We start from the raw sequence: 19,583 nt of genomic DNA, 5'->3' as shown, positions 1-19,583 counted from the left end.
TGGGGGTCCCTCTCTGCTGCCAGGAGCTAATAGCCTGTGTAGGAGTGCAGGGCGGTTCTCATCCAAAGACATGATGAGTCCACCCAAAGGTTGTTGAGCCCACAGGATAAACATGTAATAAAACCCAGAAATAACATGCTGTTGTCAAGTGTAAAAACCTTTCCTCACCATGCAGCAGGCTGTACTGGCCTCACCCACAGGCCGCTGGCAAGAATTATGTCTTGAAAGCCAGCCCACTAGTCACAGCCCAATCCATGGGGTGCTCACCCTATCAAAAAGATTTTAAAAAGCAACAGAAAATGTTAGCATATAAGCTTAAGACCCTTTATTGGGCTCTGACCAACTACACAAAATCCACACTAGAAATTCTCTGTGGACTAATGCATCCTTGCTTTATTATCACCAGTTCAGATCTGTTCCAGGCTTAGCCTTTTCAATGCACTTCACCTTTTTACTCCATTTATCTTTGGACTTACAGAGAGAGCAGTTTGAATACCTGGAGTTCCTTATTGGCGCTATCTTATACCTTATTGTAACATGTCCTGAGGACACCAGAGCTCCACACCCTACAGATCTTTATTTAAAACTTCAACTTAAATAGAGACAAAGTGTCTCATATTAAAAAAATAAAAAATAGAAGAAGTATTATTTTTTCAAGGGAAACAGATACTGAAATATGCAGGCCTTCTTCCTGGAAGCAAAAAGTATTGAAACTCTCATGGGATCTCCTGTTCTCATGAAATTCTGAGATTCATTTTCAGTCTCAAGTGGCTAAAACTAGATATGAAGTGGTTTAGATTAGCAGCCGGGCTTGGGGTACTTATTGAATCGTCCTCAGCTTGGTAAGCTTTGATGTTTGCTCATCAATGATACTGCTCTGCACTACCAAGGATGTAGTTCTGTAATCATAGATTTAATTAAACTGAAAAGTACTTTGTTTTATACATTGGTGGGTTTTTTTCCCTAGAGGATGAAATCTTCCCATGCATGAAACAAAACTGGTGACATCAAGTATTAGACCTGATCTAAGGTCAATTACTGAGGTTTTGTGTCTGTATCCTCCTAAACTACCTGAAAAGAGCCTAGTACAAAAGCAGATAGCAAACTTTTCAAAAACAATTATGTGATGACTCTATCTCTCAGGCTGAAGGATTCTTCCCTCTTGTGAAAACAATGCTTCCAATGTAGAGCCCTGCAGCTGGTTGAACTGCTGCCTCTCAGAAACGCATGGATGAGAGGGCATAAATACGCTCTAGCGGTTGCAACATGGCTCTGCGCCCTGGAGAGAGACTTTATTTCCACTAGCTGGCTGCCAAAAGCCTCTCTCCTGTCAAAACACAACAGATGAATTCACAAATTCCAGATTTATGTTCCCTCACATTTGTGGGCAGGTGATCAAATGAAATCGTCCTGCAGTAGGCTAAATAACAACTACAATGGCAGCCAACGCCTGAACTAAGTATCCTTGAGCTCTTTTCTTTTGCAGCCTTCGCTCCCCACATTAGTAATCAAATGGGCTAAGAGGCTTTGTGACTGGAGAATTAACTTCTGTGAGCCCACGGCAGCTTCCTATCCCCGCATGCCCAATGCATCAGAGGTGGCTTTTTATCTCACTTCTGTCTAGAAACTTTGTATGGGGGAGAGTAGAGTTCTTGTTCTTAAGGCAAAAGACAGTCTTCTGGATAGGGATTTATTTCATTCTTTCCTTTGCCAAGAAAATGTTAAATATTTCATTAAAAGCTGAACATTCCTAAACCATAAAATATTTCTTTCTTTTTGCTCGGTTGAAAAGACAAGATTTCTCATAGAAAATAAAATTGAGTCATATACCAAGTACATTCACAGATCAGTCTTTCAGCAACAAATTGCTTCGTTCCTTCAAAAGATGGGGAACAGGTTGTACGCTACTCTGACTGTAAGTATAACTTCCCCATTTTTTTTTTCACAATGTCACTCCCATTTACTCCCCCATTTACTCCTACTATAAAGTCAGAAGCAAGAAATTCTCATTAGCCACCTTTACATTTAAAAGCATGATACACCTCCTGTGTTGCCAAAATCATCCTCCTGAAAGCTATGTCTTTCCTTGATCAGTCTTTACATTTAATGTCCCTCTCATTCTCTGACCTTAAGGGCTTCCATTCATATCTCCAAAAGGTTGGAAAGAAAACTGCTCTTTCAGAAGACAAAGTGTGCACATTTTTCTTTTTCCCTAAAAATCAAATAGCACCAAGAGTGATCCTGCTATTCACTGCTCCATTTGCTGCTACAAAGCAGTTCCAAGTGCTATGCTTGCTTTTTCCTTTGGAGAAGCCCCCTGGTACTCAGGCTATTACACCCCTCCTTCCAAATGAAGACAGAAACCAGGAGTGATCCCACCAAAATGCAAGGTTTGCTCTCGCTTTTCTTCCATGGTGAAACTCCTCAGTACTTCAGGCTTTTGTGTTTCTCTTACCAGAGTGCAATGTTAACATTCAGGCAGAAGTCTTTGACTGAAAATTGGGGTGAGATGATTTTTGCCTTTAAAGTCCAGCTGTCAGGTGGTTAATTCTGACATAAAATGTACATTTTCATCACTTCTTTTTTTCCTGCAAAAACAAAATGTGCTTTATGACCGCTAAATCCTAATCACATTTCTGAAGACTTCATTCTAGATGGTTTACTACATCTTTTAGTTGAAATCTTTCCATAGAATATCAGCCATGGGCAAACTAAATGCCCGATCACCACTTCTTAGAAATGCTAGAGATTAGATAATGGGATATCTGAAGAGGAAGAAAATATCTAAATGAAATTATTTGAAATTATTTTAATTCTTCCAATTGCTTTCACCCCCACTTCTTTTTGAATTGTTCCTGACTGCAGGAAATGAATTTCTTATCTGTAAATTGGGTTTCTACAAAACAGATTCCCACACATCGGTTTATTTTGCACTTGTTCCAGAAAAAGATTTGCATTAAGTTTTGTACCAGGAGTGAAAAGTCCTTCTGGGCTCTGCATGAACAGCAGCCTGTGACCAAGAGGACTTGTTTTCATCTGTAGTGATCTTATCTCAAAGCCACAAGGAAAAGATGCCAAGCTTGACTTGAGAGCCTGCTTCGCAGAATCCAGTTATTGGTAAAGAAATTCACTTTTCCTTCATTGAGGTATTTCATTATAACTGCAGTGGTGATTTTTGTGTGTTTGCTGTACAGCCCGATATCCCATGAATTCAGAGCTCTTCAGGCAAACCAGAGATGTGGTCAGGGTCAGTGCAATCTTACCGTGTGACAACAGAAGGCAAAGGTAAGTTGCTTTCTCTCATTTCAATCTAAATGCTAAGTGCACTCAAAACTAAAACTTCATGTGTACACTTCTACCACGGAGGTGTCAGCGGGGATGAGAGGCATGGTGAGATTTAGTCAAGCTCAGCACTTCAGCAGGGTCTCAGAGTAGGAATGAGCATAACACCTTCCCCGGGCAGCCCTGCGTCCATGCTGCTCTGCCTGTTCCTCCCTTGCTTGGGTGCTAAATTCAGTGGCAAATTCAAAAAGCAGTCAATGTTTGCATTTTCCACAATGAGAAGAGGAATCACAGCTAACTGGAATCACTCCTCACTGAATATCTTTGGAAATTTGATATCCTTTCCCTATCAGATATCTTTGGAAGCACATAAAAGTTACATAGCCCATGGAACCAAGCTGCTACCCTGTGGGTTGCTGGTGGGGCTGGCAGCTTTATTTGGGCTGGCTGCTACAGATAGAGCATGCTTACATCTCCCTGTTTGAGTTAATTGTTATTGATTTTTTCAAAAGTCAGTGCATACATGTAATACAATACACAGCCAATCAAACCAGCAACTACAGCATGACAATAAAAAAGAACAAAATAAAAATCAAGAAGAAATAAACATAACCGGGAACCCTGGGAGATAGATACAGACACACAGGTACATCAATACCTATAATAGCTGAATTTGCTTATAGCAAAGTTCAATTAAAGGGAAAATGTCAGTGCAAGCTATGCAAGTGGGAGTTGGGCTGTGTCACTCCTTTGTATGGGAGAGCTGCTGCAAAAAAGAGGAGGCTGAAAGATGCAGTGTGCTCAAATGGGATTCCTAGCCAGGGGCAATGAGTGTGCCAGCAAGGCCACAGCAAAGGTGGTCCACAGTCATAGGACACGAAATCAGCACATAGTCCTAGTTCTGTATTTAGGTATGTAAGTCATGCAGAAGTCTGGTTATGCGGTACATCTTTGCTTTTGACTAATGAACACCAGGGCTACTTCCTCCCTGCCAGATTGTTCAGCCTCTGTTTCCCAAGCAGCAAAATCCCTTGACAATGGTGCTGTATTTTTCATTATGATATTCTGCACATGCACTTTTATATGGAAACTTATTACTTTGTCCCTGAGGTTTTTGCTCTTCCCAGGCTTTTATTTCCTGCATCTTTCTGTCTTAATAAAACTAGCTGTGGCCTTCCATCCTCCCTCCTCTGCGCATATTACTAGTCCTTCCTCTCTCTACTGTCCTTACTTCCACTAAGATTTGGGGCTTGTTTGTGTGACCCATCACACACCATGAAACCCAAGTTTCACAGCCTTTTTGTACATCTGTTTGTAGAGTAGGCAGAGGTATTTCCCCTAACTGATGGATGAGAGGCTAAGGTGTTCAAGTGCTGTGTGTTTAGATGCAGAAAAACCTGAGTCCAGTGCAGAGGTCATTGATTCAATTCTTTCATGGTCCTGTGTCTCAGCGGTTCCACTGGGACTATAAAAAGGAGACCTGGAGCAGATCACCAAAGTATGGTGTAGTGGTGTCATCCTCCACTCTCACTTTTCTTTGGTTCCCTCTTCCACAGGCTTTTGTTCCTCCTTTTGCAAAAAAAAAAAAAAAAGTTCTTGCCATCCTCACCCCCTTCTTTTTCACTGTAGTTGTCCTTCATGCACTTACAATAAGAAGAAAACATATTTGTGAGCTGTTTCATTTCTCTCCTTTAAAGAGAATGTGCAAGTGTGAAGAGGCCAAATGTTGGGTGGTACAATGGATAAGGATTGGTTACTCAGAAGTAATACTTATAAGACCTCCAAAACAAAACTTTGACAAGATAAACCAATGTACTGGCCACACTCTTCTTTCACAGAGACAAAATAAATACTTCAGGGGATTAGACACCAAGCCTCATTTATGTCAGACCTCCTCCTGTGTTGCAGAAGGGGATGGAGACAAAGAGAAAGCAGAGAGATGTCAAGCCTTAGAGCACGAGCTTTAAGAGTGCTCTACTCAATTCTGTTCCACGTGAGATTTTGACATAAGTGAGGAGGTAGGTTAATGTGCTCTGGTGTTCAGGTAGGCAGTGAATACTGTGCTTGATCAACTGTTTATGATTTTTGTCATTGTTTCTATACTTTGGTGAATCTGTAAACAGGATAGAGAAAAAACATAGAAATATTTCATATCTGAGTGAAAGAGACAGGAAGATCCTGTGATGCTTAACAATAGGTGCTCCCTATATAGCTTTGGTCTTGCTTTTCTCATACATACAAAGCTCACTGTAAGTTTTGTGCATGAAAAGTAAAAAAAGTCCAAATGCAGCTGCATTGCATTACATGGATTCTTCAGGGTCCCCAAGGGGCAGCCCCCCTTCTCAATAACAAATAATTGCCCAGGTGCTAGAAAACAGTTCTGGGAATGTGACTTGGCTCCATAAATCTCAAACATGAGTAAAGTCTTCCCCAGGAGTGAGAAGTCACTGAGATTTGTCCCTCAGGAAGCCCTGGAAGCTGAGGGACCACCCATTACTGAGAAGGGAATTGCTGCCTGGTCTGAAGAAGCAATGGGAAGAGGGAAGAAGATCTATTTCATGGTTTTTGTTCATTGAGCTTTATTGGCCTGGACCTGAGTGTTTGTGGATGGACTAAAGTGGGGCAGACAGCCCTTCATGGGCACGGCTTTAGCATTTGGTGTCTGTGGCTGGCAGGAGACAAGATCTGCCCACCAATGTTACAGTATTTCTATACTTTGCTCAAATTTCTCTCTCCAAAATCACTGTAATAATCCAAATCCTTCACTAAAGACATTAGAATGTATTTTAAAAGCAGTGCAATTTCACTGCAATGTATTCCCTAATAGGATGATTTAAGTTAGTTGTTGATGTAATAACTGCAGCCACAGATGCACAGGACAAGGGCTTGGTGGAAGGCTTCAGAAGGGACTCTGTTGCTCCTGTCACGTACAGGGATAACAAGTTGATAACATTTCCAGAATTGACTTTGTTTCCATCATCTAAAAGAAATCCCCTTACCCATGATAAAGAGACTTCGGAGACCTCTGTATCAGATAATTACATTGTAACTGAGATAAGGATGTAATAAACTTAATCACATGCTGCAAGTGAGACCCATCACACAGGCAATGAAACTATGGATGCTCGGGCTGCAAAAGCATCCAGGTCACCCTGGACAACTGTGTTTGTATTTTCTATGTGACTTCATGAAAGTTTTAATAGGACAACAAGATAATCTGTGCCCATCTATGAGAATCTCCCTTATTGGAGTAGAGGGGTGTGAAGGAGCCACTTTCTCCCCACACCAACCTGCAAAGGGCATGGTTCTTGCATCTACCTGAGCCTAACTCACCTCCTGTGTATTAGGACTGCAGAACAGGCTGCAGAGTCAGCGATATACCCAGCCGACTGCACCAACATCTCAGTACAGAAGGCACCGGGAAATCCTTGCGCCTTTGCTTTGGGAAAATAACCAAGGAAGGGCACCTTACAGCTTAACAACTTGCTGTGCTAGGAGATGAATTTTGAGTCTGGACAAGGTGCACGGATCTGGGTTTCACTTTTCTGGCCCAAGCTCCTGTGAAGTTGTGGGTGCTCTCTCTGCTATTTCCAGTCATAAAACATAATGGAGCCTCTTTCCTGCCTGCCAGGCATGTTGTGAGGATAAACATGCTGCAGAGATGGCATCTACTCAGGCACTGTGGTTGCTGCGGGGGACAGGTGGAGGGGGGATGTAGGAGCACCAGATAGAGAGCTGTGTGTTGTCCCGTGGGCTGTTTGTGCATTCCGTGTGTTCAGACTCGATAGACACAGACACACACAAACCAAACATGGGCTGTCTGGTTATCTGCCCCATGGTGGCTTTATGGGTACCACCCGCACAACCTACTCAGATAAGAGCAGCACATAAGGCAGTTTCTCAGCTTGTCTTTAAAATATAACAAAATGAGGGATAAAGCTCTTCAATATTTTTGCTTTTCTCACTTTTGATGTATTTCCTATTTAAAAACCAAGGCTTGCTTTTTTTTTCTTTTTACAAAATAAATTATGTACTCCCTCTAGTGTCAGAAACAGTATATGGGCTTAAACCACTTTTGATCAAGGGCTGCTATAAACGTTAAAGTAAGGCTCAATATCATTTCTCCACATTTCAAGATTAATAAGTTATAATGATAGGTAGAATTAACAACAGCTCCAAATGCTGCTGTTCTGCCTCCTCAGTGCTGCAGCCACAGAAAAGAAATATATTATTAAGCAGCAAAATAAAATAAGTGCTTGTCGAATTTGTAGAGGCAGGTCTCTGATTAGTGCTTTTTGTCACCCTTTTTAATTCTAGTTCCAAACTGCTGCTTTGAAAGGAAATGTATGAAAAGCCAAATTGCACAACAGAAATGTGCCAAAGCGGAGAGCTAGAATGGGAAGAAAATCCAGGAAAGGTCTGCTCAAATTCAGCAGAGAAGAACAAGAGAGTCTTCTCAGTGCCTTGGGGTCTATTGCAGGTGCATGGGCTTTCCCAGATCTTCTTTTACCGTAAATTGCAAGCATTTGGAGCATGGTTCCTGTGGCTCTTAGAGTACTCTGAGCAACCATTTGGGGCAGCAAGCCCACCTGCTGGAACCATTCAGCTGCAGAAGGTGCAATGTGCTCCTTGTCCCAGCTTTCCATGAGCAGCATTGGGTCTTCCAACAAGCTCAGAGGAAGGGGTAGGCGAGACAGCACTGCTGTCTTGCTCAGCAGCAAGAGGTCAAGCAGAATATCAGATGTCCAGAATATCAGATGTTTTCTTCCCTTATGCGTGCTGTTTTTAAAACATGTCTAGAGGAAACACCCTTGTTTTCCACTAATTGGAAAAAATGAATGATCCTGGCAGCTGGCTGCCTGCAGAGATGCTGGCCTCCCTGCGAGTAAGGTTGCAGATGCACAGATCAGTACATGAGCAGTGGAAGGTGGAAGTGGAAAGCGCAGGAGGAAAGCCAGTCCAGGGAAGCTTCAGCCTCAGCTCTTGGCCCTGGTGAGCGCTTCAGTGTTGAGGCACAGGCAGGCACTTCTACTCCGAGGTGGTGAGTCTGGATGTCAGCCACTGCTGACCATTCACAAACAAAGCTCCTTTTCTCCAGCCACCTGACCACTGATTATACATGTCTAATTTTATCCAGCCACTTTGAAAGAACTATCATTACCTCTCGCCTAATCCTCGCTCCAGACATCCTGCTCTGGGCTGGCAGGACATCAGCAGTGCAGGGGATGCTTCAGACATGTATGGTGCGAGAACAGAGCTGTGGAGAGCCGGGTTGGGTGCCACTTCCCAGGAGACACACAGCGGCCCCAGGTAAGCCTGCAGGAAGCTCAGGAGGTGCACCAGTGCTCATCTGGAACAACCACACCTTCTATACAACTCTCAGCACCTTCCAAGCCCAGCCTTGGGGAACTAAAAGTAAACCACAGACTCTGATGCTGTTGATTTCCTAAAAATATACAAGGCTGTGCCCTGAAAATTGTGTCATGGTACAGCTCGCCTATCTTTTCAGCAGAGATGCTGCAAGCACAGCACTGTGCAGCCCCCTCCACACATCATGAGGAGTGCCAACCCTTTTTTAAGGGAGGGGGAAAGCATCTTCTGCTGTTTTTCTCTTCATGGTGACAACAGCCAAAGCTTGGCCACTGGAAAATCTTCTGCATTCCTAGAAAAACAATACTGCAGTTTGGCCTGTTCAGAAGATTCTCTTGCCTACTCTTCCCCTGCTTGCTACAGCCAGGATGCATGCTGGACCACGCAGCAAGTAGCACAAAACACCCTGTTCCTGAAGATGAAAGTGAGGAGTGATTTCTTTACCACAACCCCATCTCCCTTCAGCAGGCACTTGGCCCTTGAGAGTTCTCTCTCTTTCAGTGCTTTCTTATTCCCCTAGTGATACACCCCAACTTGTTATTCAAGCTGCATTCAATGCACCTGAGCGTGTCTTTTTGCATGTTTCTGCTGCTGTCTCCCTGCCACACAGTCACACATGTTTTCAGCTTATGCTCTGCAGCCCACACTGACTGATGAAAGCCTGCAGGCCCCCTCCAGCTGTATGGGTGTGTTTGTACTGCCATGTCTTGCCACGTCTTGGGGGCTGGGATCTCCTGCTTTAACTACCTGGTTTCACGCAGATGCTCACAGGCTCCTTTATGTTAGTATAGCTTGTGTATGCCTCAGTAAAACTTAACCAATTCTTAGCAATACTTAGGTTATTTTAATTTAGGATTTTCTTCTCTTTCACTTAATAAATGACAAGACTAGTCAGAGATCTGTAAAATACTACATCAGAATTTCGCAGCTATGTTATTTGGTCCAGGTCCAACAAGCAGCTGTGCAAGCTTATGTCTAAGACATTTTATTGCATATCCTTATCTTATTGGGAATAACTTGGTGGGATGAACTTGGCAGAATGAGGGTCTCAGCACGAAACTAGAAAGTAATCTGCCTCATTGTGCCAGCAGTATCGTATCTAACAGTATCATCCCTTATCTCTAGTTATTCACTGACACTTAAAAAGGCATTTATGAGAAAACAATATCCAGAGGAGACCATCAACGTTTTTCCAAATAATTCAAGATGATTCCCAGGATTCACATCATGGAGACCCTGAGGAACAGTGAGGGTCAGTAATGCCTGGTGGTTCACAGCTGCAGGCTCAGAAGTAACAGCCAGAACATGCAACAAGAGAAACTCTGTTTAGATATAAGTATTAGGTTTTTCTTTACCCTGAGTATGGTCAAAAACTGGAACAGTTGTGCAATATATGTAGTGGAGATATTCCAAACTCAGCTGGAGAGGGCCTCAAAACTCCTTATCTATCTGAATCCTCTTTGAAAAGGAGATTAGATGAGATGACATCCAATGGTCTCCTCTAAAATGATGCTCTTATTCTGTGATTACATGCAATGAAACTATACAGCCACCTTCCTTGTATTGGGACGAATGCTTTGTGTTGCATGGACATTAAAAGCCTTAACTAAAGCCTTAACTAACATCTCAGTGAATTTGTCTGTTCCCTCTGATGTTCAGCCTTTACACTGCTGTTTTCCAACACACAGAGTAGGTGTCGTGCCCGTGTAAAAAATAACTCTTCTGTTATTGCCCCACTAGAGGGTGCTTTAGCAATATAAATCCTGAATACTTGATTTAATACTTTCACAACAGTCATCAAACTAGAGAACTACTTTGCATATTGAAGACTACCAATTCTTTGGAGACACTGAAAAACTGTGTGATAAAGAATCCAGGATGATGCATTTATGCTTGTGAGATAAGCATGCACACACCACAAACAAAAAGAAAATCACAGAATACAATCACAGAATTTTTTGAGTTGGAAGGGACCTTTGAAAGACGTCTGTTCCAACTCCCCTGCAGTGAACAAGGACATCTACAGCTGGATCAGGTTGCTCAGAGCCCTGTCCAGCCAGACCTTGAATGTTTCCAGGGATGGGGCTTCCACCACCTCTCTGTGCAATCTGTGCCAGAGGCCGTAAAGGGTCTCTTCCAACTCAAACAATTCTATGATTCAACGATTTTACGACCCTAGGTACACAAGAGCAGAGAAAAGGTAGCTCTTCTTAGGTCTTAGGAGTGGTTGCAGATGTCATGGACAATCTTTTCATGCTGCGAAAAAGTGTGGTATCACACAGGCAGATTTTTTGCTGATGCTGTTTTACCCAAGATCTTTTACTTACCATTATCTTCTCAGCTGCTCAAACTCCAGTGACCCGACATTTATCATCAAGCACATATGCAAGTAGTGGCTGAGGGATTATCCAGGTTCATTCTATTGTAGCTTTTGAAATGTGTGACAGCAAGGTAATAAACCTGTAGGCAGTTTTACTGTAAGCTACAAATCTGTCATTCAGCCCCACAAGCAAAGCATTCTTCTACTGCCACATGGTAGCCCTGGCTTCAGCAGTAAGAAGCCAACAAAAAACAACCTTGGTTATGGACAGTTGTGAAAGCTTGTTCAAAATTAAACACATAAATGTATATATGCATATATGTAAATATGTGTATTTATGTATCTGTGTATAAGAGAAATGTAAAGAGATGGGTTTCACAGAAATAAGAACCTACTTTAGGTAATTAAAATCCCACTGGAAATCTTGGAGGGAAATAAATTTCCAGTGTTGGTTCTTTTCTTGAAGAAAGTACGTAGAGGACAAAAGGGTAAATTCCCTCCTTGGGCAGGAAGACTGTAAGGCTTGCCACAGCCCAGCATCACCAGCACCAGCTCTTCTATCACCTCGAGAGAGGGAAGGAAGAAAGGAAGGAAGCTCCCTAAACTTCATGATGTTATGGGTGTATATAAAGGATAATAGTGCAGGGCTACAGCTATAAAAACTCTGGAGCAAAACAAAATATAGCTCCCCGCAGATAAAGGCAAACAGGTAATATTAATGGTTAGACTATATGAATATGACTAAGGCAAGAGTCTTCAAGACACGTAGCGAGGCAGGAGAATCATCTAATGATAATATCATGAAAAGTATCGACAGTTGTCACTAAAAGGGCCACCTGGGATCAGGCAGTCAACACAGTTAACATCAGCAGCTGAAAGCCAGGACTCAGGCTGCAGCCAGGAACAGGCATTCTGCCAATGTTCATGCACTCAGAGGCCCTCAGACCTGGGTGTCCATCCAGAAGTACTCAGCAGTGTACCGGGCTGTGGCTGCAGTTGTCAGTCAAGGGAGCACTGCTCAAGACATGCGCTCTTGCTGACATGTTCCCAAGAAGAGAAGGCCATTTTTCAGCCTATACAAAGCTCCCAGTCCAGTTCCCAGCTGGGTTGTGCCCAGCGGGACAGATGTGATGGCACAGAGACTTATGGCTTTAGGCTCTGCTGGGAAGTCACCCTGCAAATGAAGCCCAGAGCTTCCTGTGACAGTTCTGCAGAGTTTGAGTAATAAAAGAGGTTTTACAGCAGAGCAGTGTTGATGCCACTGCTTTCTCTTAAAAAGGGGGAGAAGAAGAGGGGCAACAAATTTACTGAGTAGTCAGCTCCTTTTCCAAATTTGGAGGGAATAATTAAACTACCAAATGAAAAACTGAAGAAGATAAATGACAGACAATATGGGTTTTTTTAGGAATCGAGCATGGCAAATTCAGTTATTCCTATGGTAACAAGTCATGCCAATTTTGAGAAGATCACACTGGCCCAGCTTTAGTACCCCCATTGTCAGTAGCCTGTCCCTTCTGGCCTGGTACAACAAACTCATAAAAGGGAGTGAAATGTGTGCTAGCAGACGTTTATGAGTGGCATACAGGTGGCTGGGGAATACAGACCATAGCTATCAATAGCTCCCAAACGGAAGGAATGTGTCGAGTGAGGTCTGTCCTCAATCTAGTATAATTCAATATTTTCATTAATGACTTGTATGATGAATTAAAAAGCATACTTTATTAAATTTTCAAGCAACACCAATGTCAGACAGGCTGCAAGTGTGGAAGAGCACAGAACAAGAATTTAAAACATTCTTGACAAATTAGGAAAATGGCCTGAAAGTAATAGGTAAAAATTCAATAAGGGCACGCAAATCCCTACATTTATTTCTTCAAATGCAGAATGGAAAATGCCTGGCTAGGCAGCAATACTTCAGTAGAGCACTGAGGCTTTTCAGTGAATCACAAACAGATTATGAGTCAACAACATCACATGGTTGCAAAATAAGCAAATGGCATCCTGGTGTACCTGAGGAAAAGTTCTTCCTCTGAGCTAGATGAAGAAAGGTCTGTCTGTAAGTGGCAATAATAAACATTCAGTCTGGGACAGCACCAGCGATAAAGAGTCCTGGCCAACTGCAGAAGGACTGGAGGAAAGTTGTGAGGGTGAAAAGAAGTCTGTAGACCTATGTTATGAGAAGGGGGGAAAAAAATGGGGTTGCTTAGTACAGAGAAGGCTGAAGTAATGGACACAGAAGAACATCATGAAGTTCAGCAAGGGTAACCACATAGTTCTGCTTCTGGGATGACACCATGCACCAGTACAGCCTGGGAACTGACCTACTGGAAAGCAGACCTGCCTTGGTGAGCTCTCACAGTCAAGGAGAAGTTGGGAGGTAACTGGAAGGGCAGGAACTTGTTGAACACACTGGAGAAGCTTAACCTGCCTCTCATGTTTGAAGGTGCTCATTCCTGACTGCACAAGGGTCACTTTCCAGGATGGAAATGTCCAAGAAAAGTTTTCACTAAGCATTGAGTCTTCCTCTACACTGCTTGTCCTAGTTGAGGAAATGGTAGTAGAACAACAGTATTTCATAACCAGATGATAATTTCACATGGATAATTATCTATCAAGATACTATATGTCCTATCTTGCCTCTGAAAACAGGAAGAATCCTACCTTTTTTTATTTCAGCTTGCTAACATAATCCCATCTGATCAAAAAATAACTCCTTGCCATTATTGATCTTACTTCCTATCTGTAGTTTCTTAACTAAATAGATCTACTTTAAAACAGTCACTTAAGGCACCTGCCATTTAGTAACCAAGAAACTACATTGGTCAAACTCTGCCAATACCGCAAAAACACTGCAGCCTGCCAAATCAGAGACCACTATAATTAGCCTGAGGAGTTGACTGCAAGTGATAAGATTACCACATCTTAAGGCCTGATTTCCTGTCAGCTGAGCCACAGCACAGCCTGTTTGGCCTAAATAATTTCATACACACATACAAATAGATTATCTCCTAATTCACTTTGTTACACAGGCAGATGAAGTAGCCACCTCATCTGTGGGAAATTCTTAGCATAAAGTTCATTCATACAATAGGTTCAGGGACAAAGAGAGCAGAAAGTGAACTGATAGGGACCTTTGGGATGCAATCAAAGAATCCAGGAGTGCCTGGAAGAGACCCAAAGGGTGCTGTGGTTTGTAGAGAGACCTCTCCCAGAGCAGCTGGGTGGAGGTACATGAAGTACCCCTGGAGTGCGAGATGCTCTGGGGCATGTGAGTGTGGAAGAGGGGTTCATTTTAGCTCCTTTGGTCAAGCATAGTAGGAATTGATCTAAATAGAGCCAGGCTTTTGGAAGAGGAATCCATCTCTGCCCATGTCCTTCATCACTTCTGCACCCATTCCCAACCATGATAGGCTGCAGCCTCACCTTTACCAGCAGGAGAGGATGTGCTGTGATTAGGTTCAGTTACATCTAGGTATGACAACCTCTCAATGGGGAAAAAAAAAAAACAAAAAAAAACCAAACAACAAAACCAAAACCAAACAACAAACCAAACAAACAACAAACCAAACCAAACAAACAAACCAAACCAAACAAACAAAAACCCAAAACCAAACAAACAAAACCCAAAACCAAACAAACAAAAACCCAAAACCAAACAAACAAAAACCCAAAAACACCACACCACTGAATTCACTAGAGAAAGCTCAAAATAATGCTTTGAATGTGGCTTAAATCTGTATATTCTAATCATTCTTGTACATGGAAATGTGCGTGGATCATGAGAGTCTACTGGTATATGGTTGGATCAGGGTAGCACTACACATGGTTTATAAACACATGGATTACCTCAGGGACCTTGAACATGCTCCCTACAAACAGGGAGGGAAATAACAGTTTTTCTACTGTTGCACACCGTGAGTGCAGCCTTTTAACATGTAAAATGGTGAAATCATTGCAATATTTTGTTTGATAAATGGTGGAATAGTATTGAAATATTTAAGCTATTGATGGCAATATTTTATAGGGATGTACAAGTCGTGACCACTACTGAAGTGTGAAGAAAACAACATATGTCGTTATTTTACCTTTTGTGTAAAGAAAAAAAAGCAGAACCAATTATTTAACCTAGCTCCTGTTTTTGATTGCAATTTCTATGCCTGTCAGATAGCAGTTAGCAGGACTATTAAAGTACATTAGCTCTCTGCTGGTGTTTAATGACAAACAGACACGGTCCATATTCATCAAGCAATTATTTATACCACAACCTTTAATAGAGCTGTGAATTACCCTCAGGACTTTTGCAGTGACTGATATTTCTAATAAACTGTTAATTTTACTCCATGAATTGTTCATATTTTTAAGCTGAGAAACCAAAAACTGTGAAATTAAACCTAGAGTGCAAGCTGTGCAAATGGGATCTATGGGATTAGGACACAGTTTCAGGTCACTCTAATGCAATAAAAGTGCATCATTACAACAGAAATTAGAGGTAGCTCCAGATATTAATATATAAACAATAGACTTATGAGAACAAACACACACGGCCTGCCAAGGCAAGGAATATACACACATTTCCACAGCCCTGCCACTGGGACAGGCCAGGAGGTTGTCTCTGCATCAGGTTTCTCCTCACAGCTCCAGGGCAGCAACTCCACCACTCACTTTGCCCTTTTCCCTGCCAGCTCCCTGCCACGAGGATGATGCTGACATACATGCCCCAAAGATGTCATGTGTTAGCAACGCACTTCTGCTGGGAATCAAACAATAAAAGGAAATTTGGGGGCCAGGCCACACAACTTCTTAGTAAGGCCAAATATCCTCTGATGCTGATGGAGGTGCTGTTCCAAAGAGAAGCATATGTTTCTGACAGATCTGGCTCCTGTCACAGTGCGCATGTCCCAGATCTGAAACTTAAGCTTCTTTGGCTCTGTCAAGCAGCCTGATTTTACACGGTACTTCACAAACAATGTTACAGATGGGCATCTGGTGAGCTTATCATGAGGGCCATGGAACTTAATTTCCTACATTAAGACACCTAAGCACATTAAGAAAAATATAATCTGTCCCTAAATGACTGGAGCATCTTTGCCTCATTTCTAGAGGTGACAGAGGCCCTGCAGGCTCCACCAGCCTCTGGAGAGGTATCTGTCTCCTTCCACTATCTGCTGGTTTCCCTAAGGTCAGCCAGCAAGAGCCTCCAAAATGCTGACTGCCATGAAATGCCATTGGTGCCTCACTCTATATGCAGTAACTAAGCCCTGTAGGAGCCCAAGTGCGTCTGAAACTCAACAAACATTTGGTTTTAATGCTGGAGCCACAGAAGGGACTGATGCTGGCTGTCACAGTCATGGTGGTGATGCTCCCATACATCTTTCTTCCTAAACGCAATTTCCTGCCCATAGAGGGCTGGATAATATACCAGTATAATTAAAAACTTAGTACTTATTATTTAGCCAAAAGCATTAGAATGGATCTTCGGATAATAAATTCTTACATTCCTCTATTAGGAGCCAAAACCATAATAACAAGAAAATCCTTCTCCAGGACTAACATCTTTACTGCTACATTCAAGGCCAAAACAATTTTTCAGGAACAAGGATCAACTCCCAAAAAGAGAGTTCAGCAGAGAAACACTGATCTTACAGCTTTGAACAAGAAACTTATCATTTGTGTTTCTCATGAGTGTTTTATATCTTGACAATTTTCTCTTCCTCAGCAATGTGTAGCACTGGAAAACTACGTCATTATGTGCTTTCTAAATGGATTTTCTTCTCAATACAGTATTGTCTTATAGCATATGACTTATTTAGCAAAACCCTTTAAATTTTGATGCAGAGCATTAAAATGTAGCTTATCTGTAGCTTATTCAGTAGAAACTCATTTATTTTCTTACCTGATGCCTTGTCACTATTGAGATTTCAGACTAGGAATATGCATCATTTAAACAGCACCAGGCACCAGAGTTTCCTGTGTGCTGAGCTGGAATAAAAGCCAGATAATTAATTTTGAAGTCTATGACTGCTTTTGAGAAAAGTCTTTGATCCCCAAAAATGTAATATGAAGTAGGGTTCTTATTTTGTTTTGCTTGAGGGCACCTAGCATCCTGGAAAAAGACAGAAGATCCCAGAAGATCCTGATTCACCATATAATGCAAAGGCCAAATGTATTTTATCTACATTCATTAAGCAACCTTCAAGGAGAAGGGTAACTGACACAAAACACTGATTCCATCTGCTCCTACTCATATAATGGTTTCAGCATGGCATTTATTGGTGAGATACTGGCAGAGTTTGCTCTGACTACCACATTGCAAGCAACGTGCAATCCTGAAAATAATGACTCAGAAATGTTTTTCCTCCCAGTGCATACACCAGGAAAAAATTAGAGAACCATGATAAATACCGTAAAACCCAGCTGCTGTATTTTTCTGCTGCCCACAGAGAAAAGTTATAATTGTTGCTTTTTTCCCCCCTCTCCACACAAGCACTTCTGTACAACCCTATAGTGTCTCAAAATCTAATTTTGTTCTGGTCCTGTCTCCCAGGAAGGTACCAATAGGAGCTTACTAGAAAGTACAGTATATGGCAGATTTGTCAAAAAAGAAAAATCCTAATATGCTTTCAAGGCTGCGGTGATTCTAGTTTTGGGAAAGAAATTGAACAATTACAGTACATGTGGTTTTGGAGGTAACTGGAAAAGATTAATACTTTTGCCTTACAGTTAATGGAGTGGTATACTCCAGTTAAGAGTACAGTAAAAAGCAATTGTTTTGTGATTGCTTCATGAAATACAGGATGAAGTGACAAAGAGGGAAAAGATTTCTCACTTTGACTCAGATGGATGAGGAAGTAAGAGAGGCTTCTTGTAACTTCAGCTGCCAGTGCTATTTCTAAGTAACAGAGACTTTGTGGTCTTCCTGGTGGCATTTTTTAAATTGTCAACAGTATAGATGTTTGTGGACACAAATGCCAATGTCTGTCTACCTAGAGCAACACAACTTTCCAGGAATTCAGGCATTTACCATTTAGTTTTCACAGCAACTAATGAGCAGTTAGATAAGAACACTCCTAGCTGCCTCTCTGCAGAGAAGCAGGGACTTCACGATTACGCTTGCTGCTTACTATCTAAGGGCCACACTAACAATCAGCTGCAATCACAGCAGGAAAGAGTCGCTTTCAAAGTAGCAGCAGCTGTTATGTAATGCCATCTTCCAGATAATTCAGCAGTTGAACTATATATTCTCTGAAGCTGGTTGTCATACAGGTGCTCAGTTCTATGTTTCATAGGCCCATTGTTTTAGTAAATGGATGAGAGTGCAACTAGGCAAAGAATCTTAAAGAGGGGTAAAGACCACCAGTCTTTGAGCAATAGGCACCCACCAGATGGCAGAAATGTCCCTGACAGATTGGCACCCAGAGTTCACCTGTCCTGAAGGCTGGTCAGCCCAAGAGGAGGTGCGCTCTTTATAACAGAATCATAAGGTTGGAAAGGACCTACAAGATCAACTAGTCCAACTGTCCTCCCATTACCACTGCTACCACAGACATTTGATCAGCTACTCAGAGCCACATAAGAAGCAACACGTCCCCACTGTTAATCAACATTAGCAGCAGTACAGCTTAAGGAATGACAGGCTCTACATAATACATGAAGTTGAAAAATGACATATGCATCGTCAGTAGTGTTGAGAAAATTAGCATTTGTGCTGATCTGGCATTTTTGCAGAAGAAAAGCATGACCTTCCTGCGATCCAGCAACAGGCAAATGTCTCACTGTAAAGTCAGAAAAGTACTGCAAAGGGAAAAAACCAAAGAGAACACTGAAGGCAGAATTATAGGATTTATAAAGGTGCTGACTTTGTATGAAGGATTGCTAGTTCAAACGTACTAAATATCAGCCCTGAGAGAAAAGAAACAATACTAAATCTATAAATTAATATATAAATGTAATGGGTGAAGTAGAGAATCATAAGATCAACACAAAATGACCTGAGGGATTCAGATACACTTCACAAATACCAGCTCTCACAGTAGCTCTGTTATATGGAGGAATAGCCTTACCTCTGTCCTGTAGCAGGGGCAGTGGAAGTCTCCAGAAGCAGTGGCCTGGAGACACCTTCCCAACAATCAGGCATGTGACTGCCATGTCACCTGTGCAGACAGCTCCAAGTCACTTTTCAGTAAAAGAGATTCATGATGATGATTTTCTTCATTCAGGCATCTCATTTATGTTCTTAATGACATCTACTAAATCTAAATCTCAACCTAAACAGCTTTCCAAAGCAATAGAATCATGGGGGTATTACAAAGAGAACTCAGTAGTCTCTGCTTCAAGTAAGTTGTTTGTGGTAATTTCTTTCTACAAAAAGCTTTCGTTTTTCTTTTTTTTTTTTCCCATAATCATGTTTCTCAGCAGAATACAGAACTGGCAGATATATTTGGCATTTAGTTCTTCTCTGTCACTACTGTACAGACCACCTGTTGCAATTACTCATGCAAAATTAGAAGAATGATTTAAACATTCGCTGCTAGCAATTTCTGACTTTTTTCATGAAGCATTGGGTATGAAGGATTAGTTTGTCAGAGGAAGCGTAAAGGTTGAATTTTTTTTT

The 19,583-nt window shown here is 41.8% G+C and overlaps 1 long non-coding RNA gene across 1 annotated transcript in view; it reads right to left on the bottom strand.

Moving 5' to 3' along the window:
- Positions 1-19,031: 19,031 nt before the first annotated feature.
- LOC109368234 overlaps positions 19,032-19,583 on the bottom strand; it is a 4,656-nt gene continuing 4,104 nt past the window's right edge. Inside the window, exon 2 of the long non-coding RNA XR_004160223.1 lies at positions 19,032-19,122. This is a non-coding gene — a long non-coding RNA (uncharacterized LOC109368234). The remainder of the gene's footprint in view (positions 19,123-19,583) is intronic.

Source organism: Meleagris gallopavo, chromosome 6 (genome assembly GCF_000146605.3).
Source record: "Meleagris gallopavo isolate NT-WF06-2002-E0010 breed Aviagen turkey brand Nicholas breeding stock chromosome 6, Turkey_5.1, whole genome shotgun sequence".
NCBI classification, from domain to species: domain Eukaryota; kingdom Metazoa; phylum Chordata; class Aves; order Galliformes; family Phasianidae; genus Meleagris; species Meleagris gallopavo.
The sequence above is the reverse complement of the archived record's forward strand: the minus strand, read 5'-3'. Positions and strand labels throughout refer to the sequence as shown.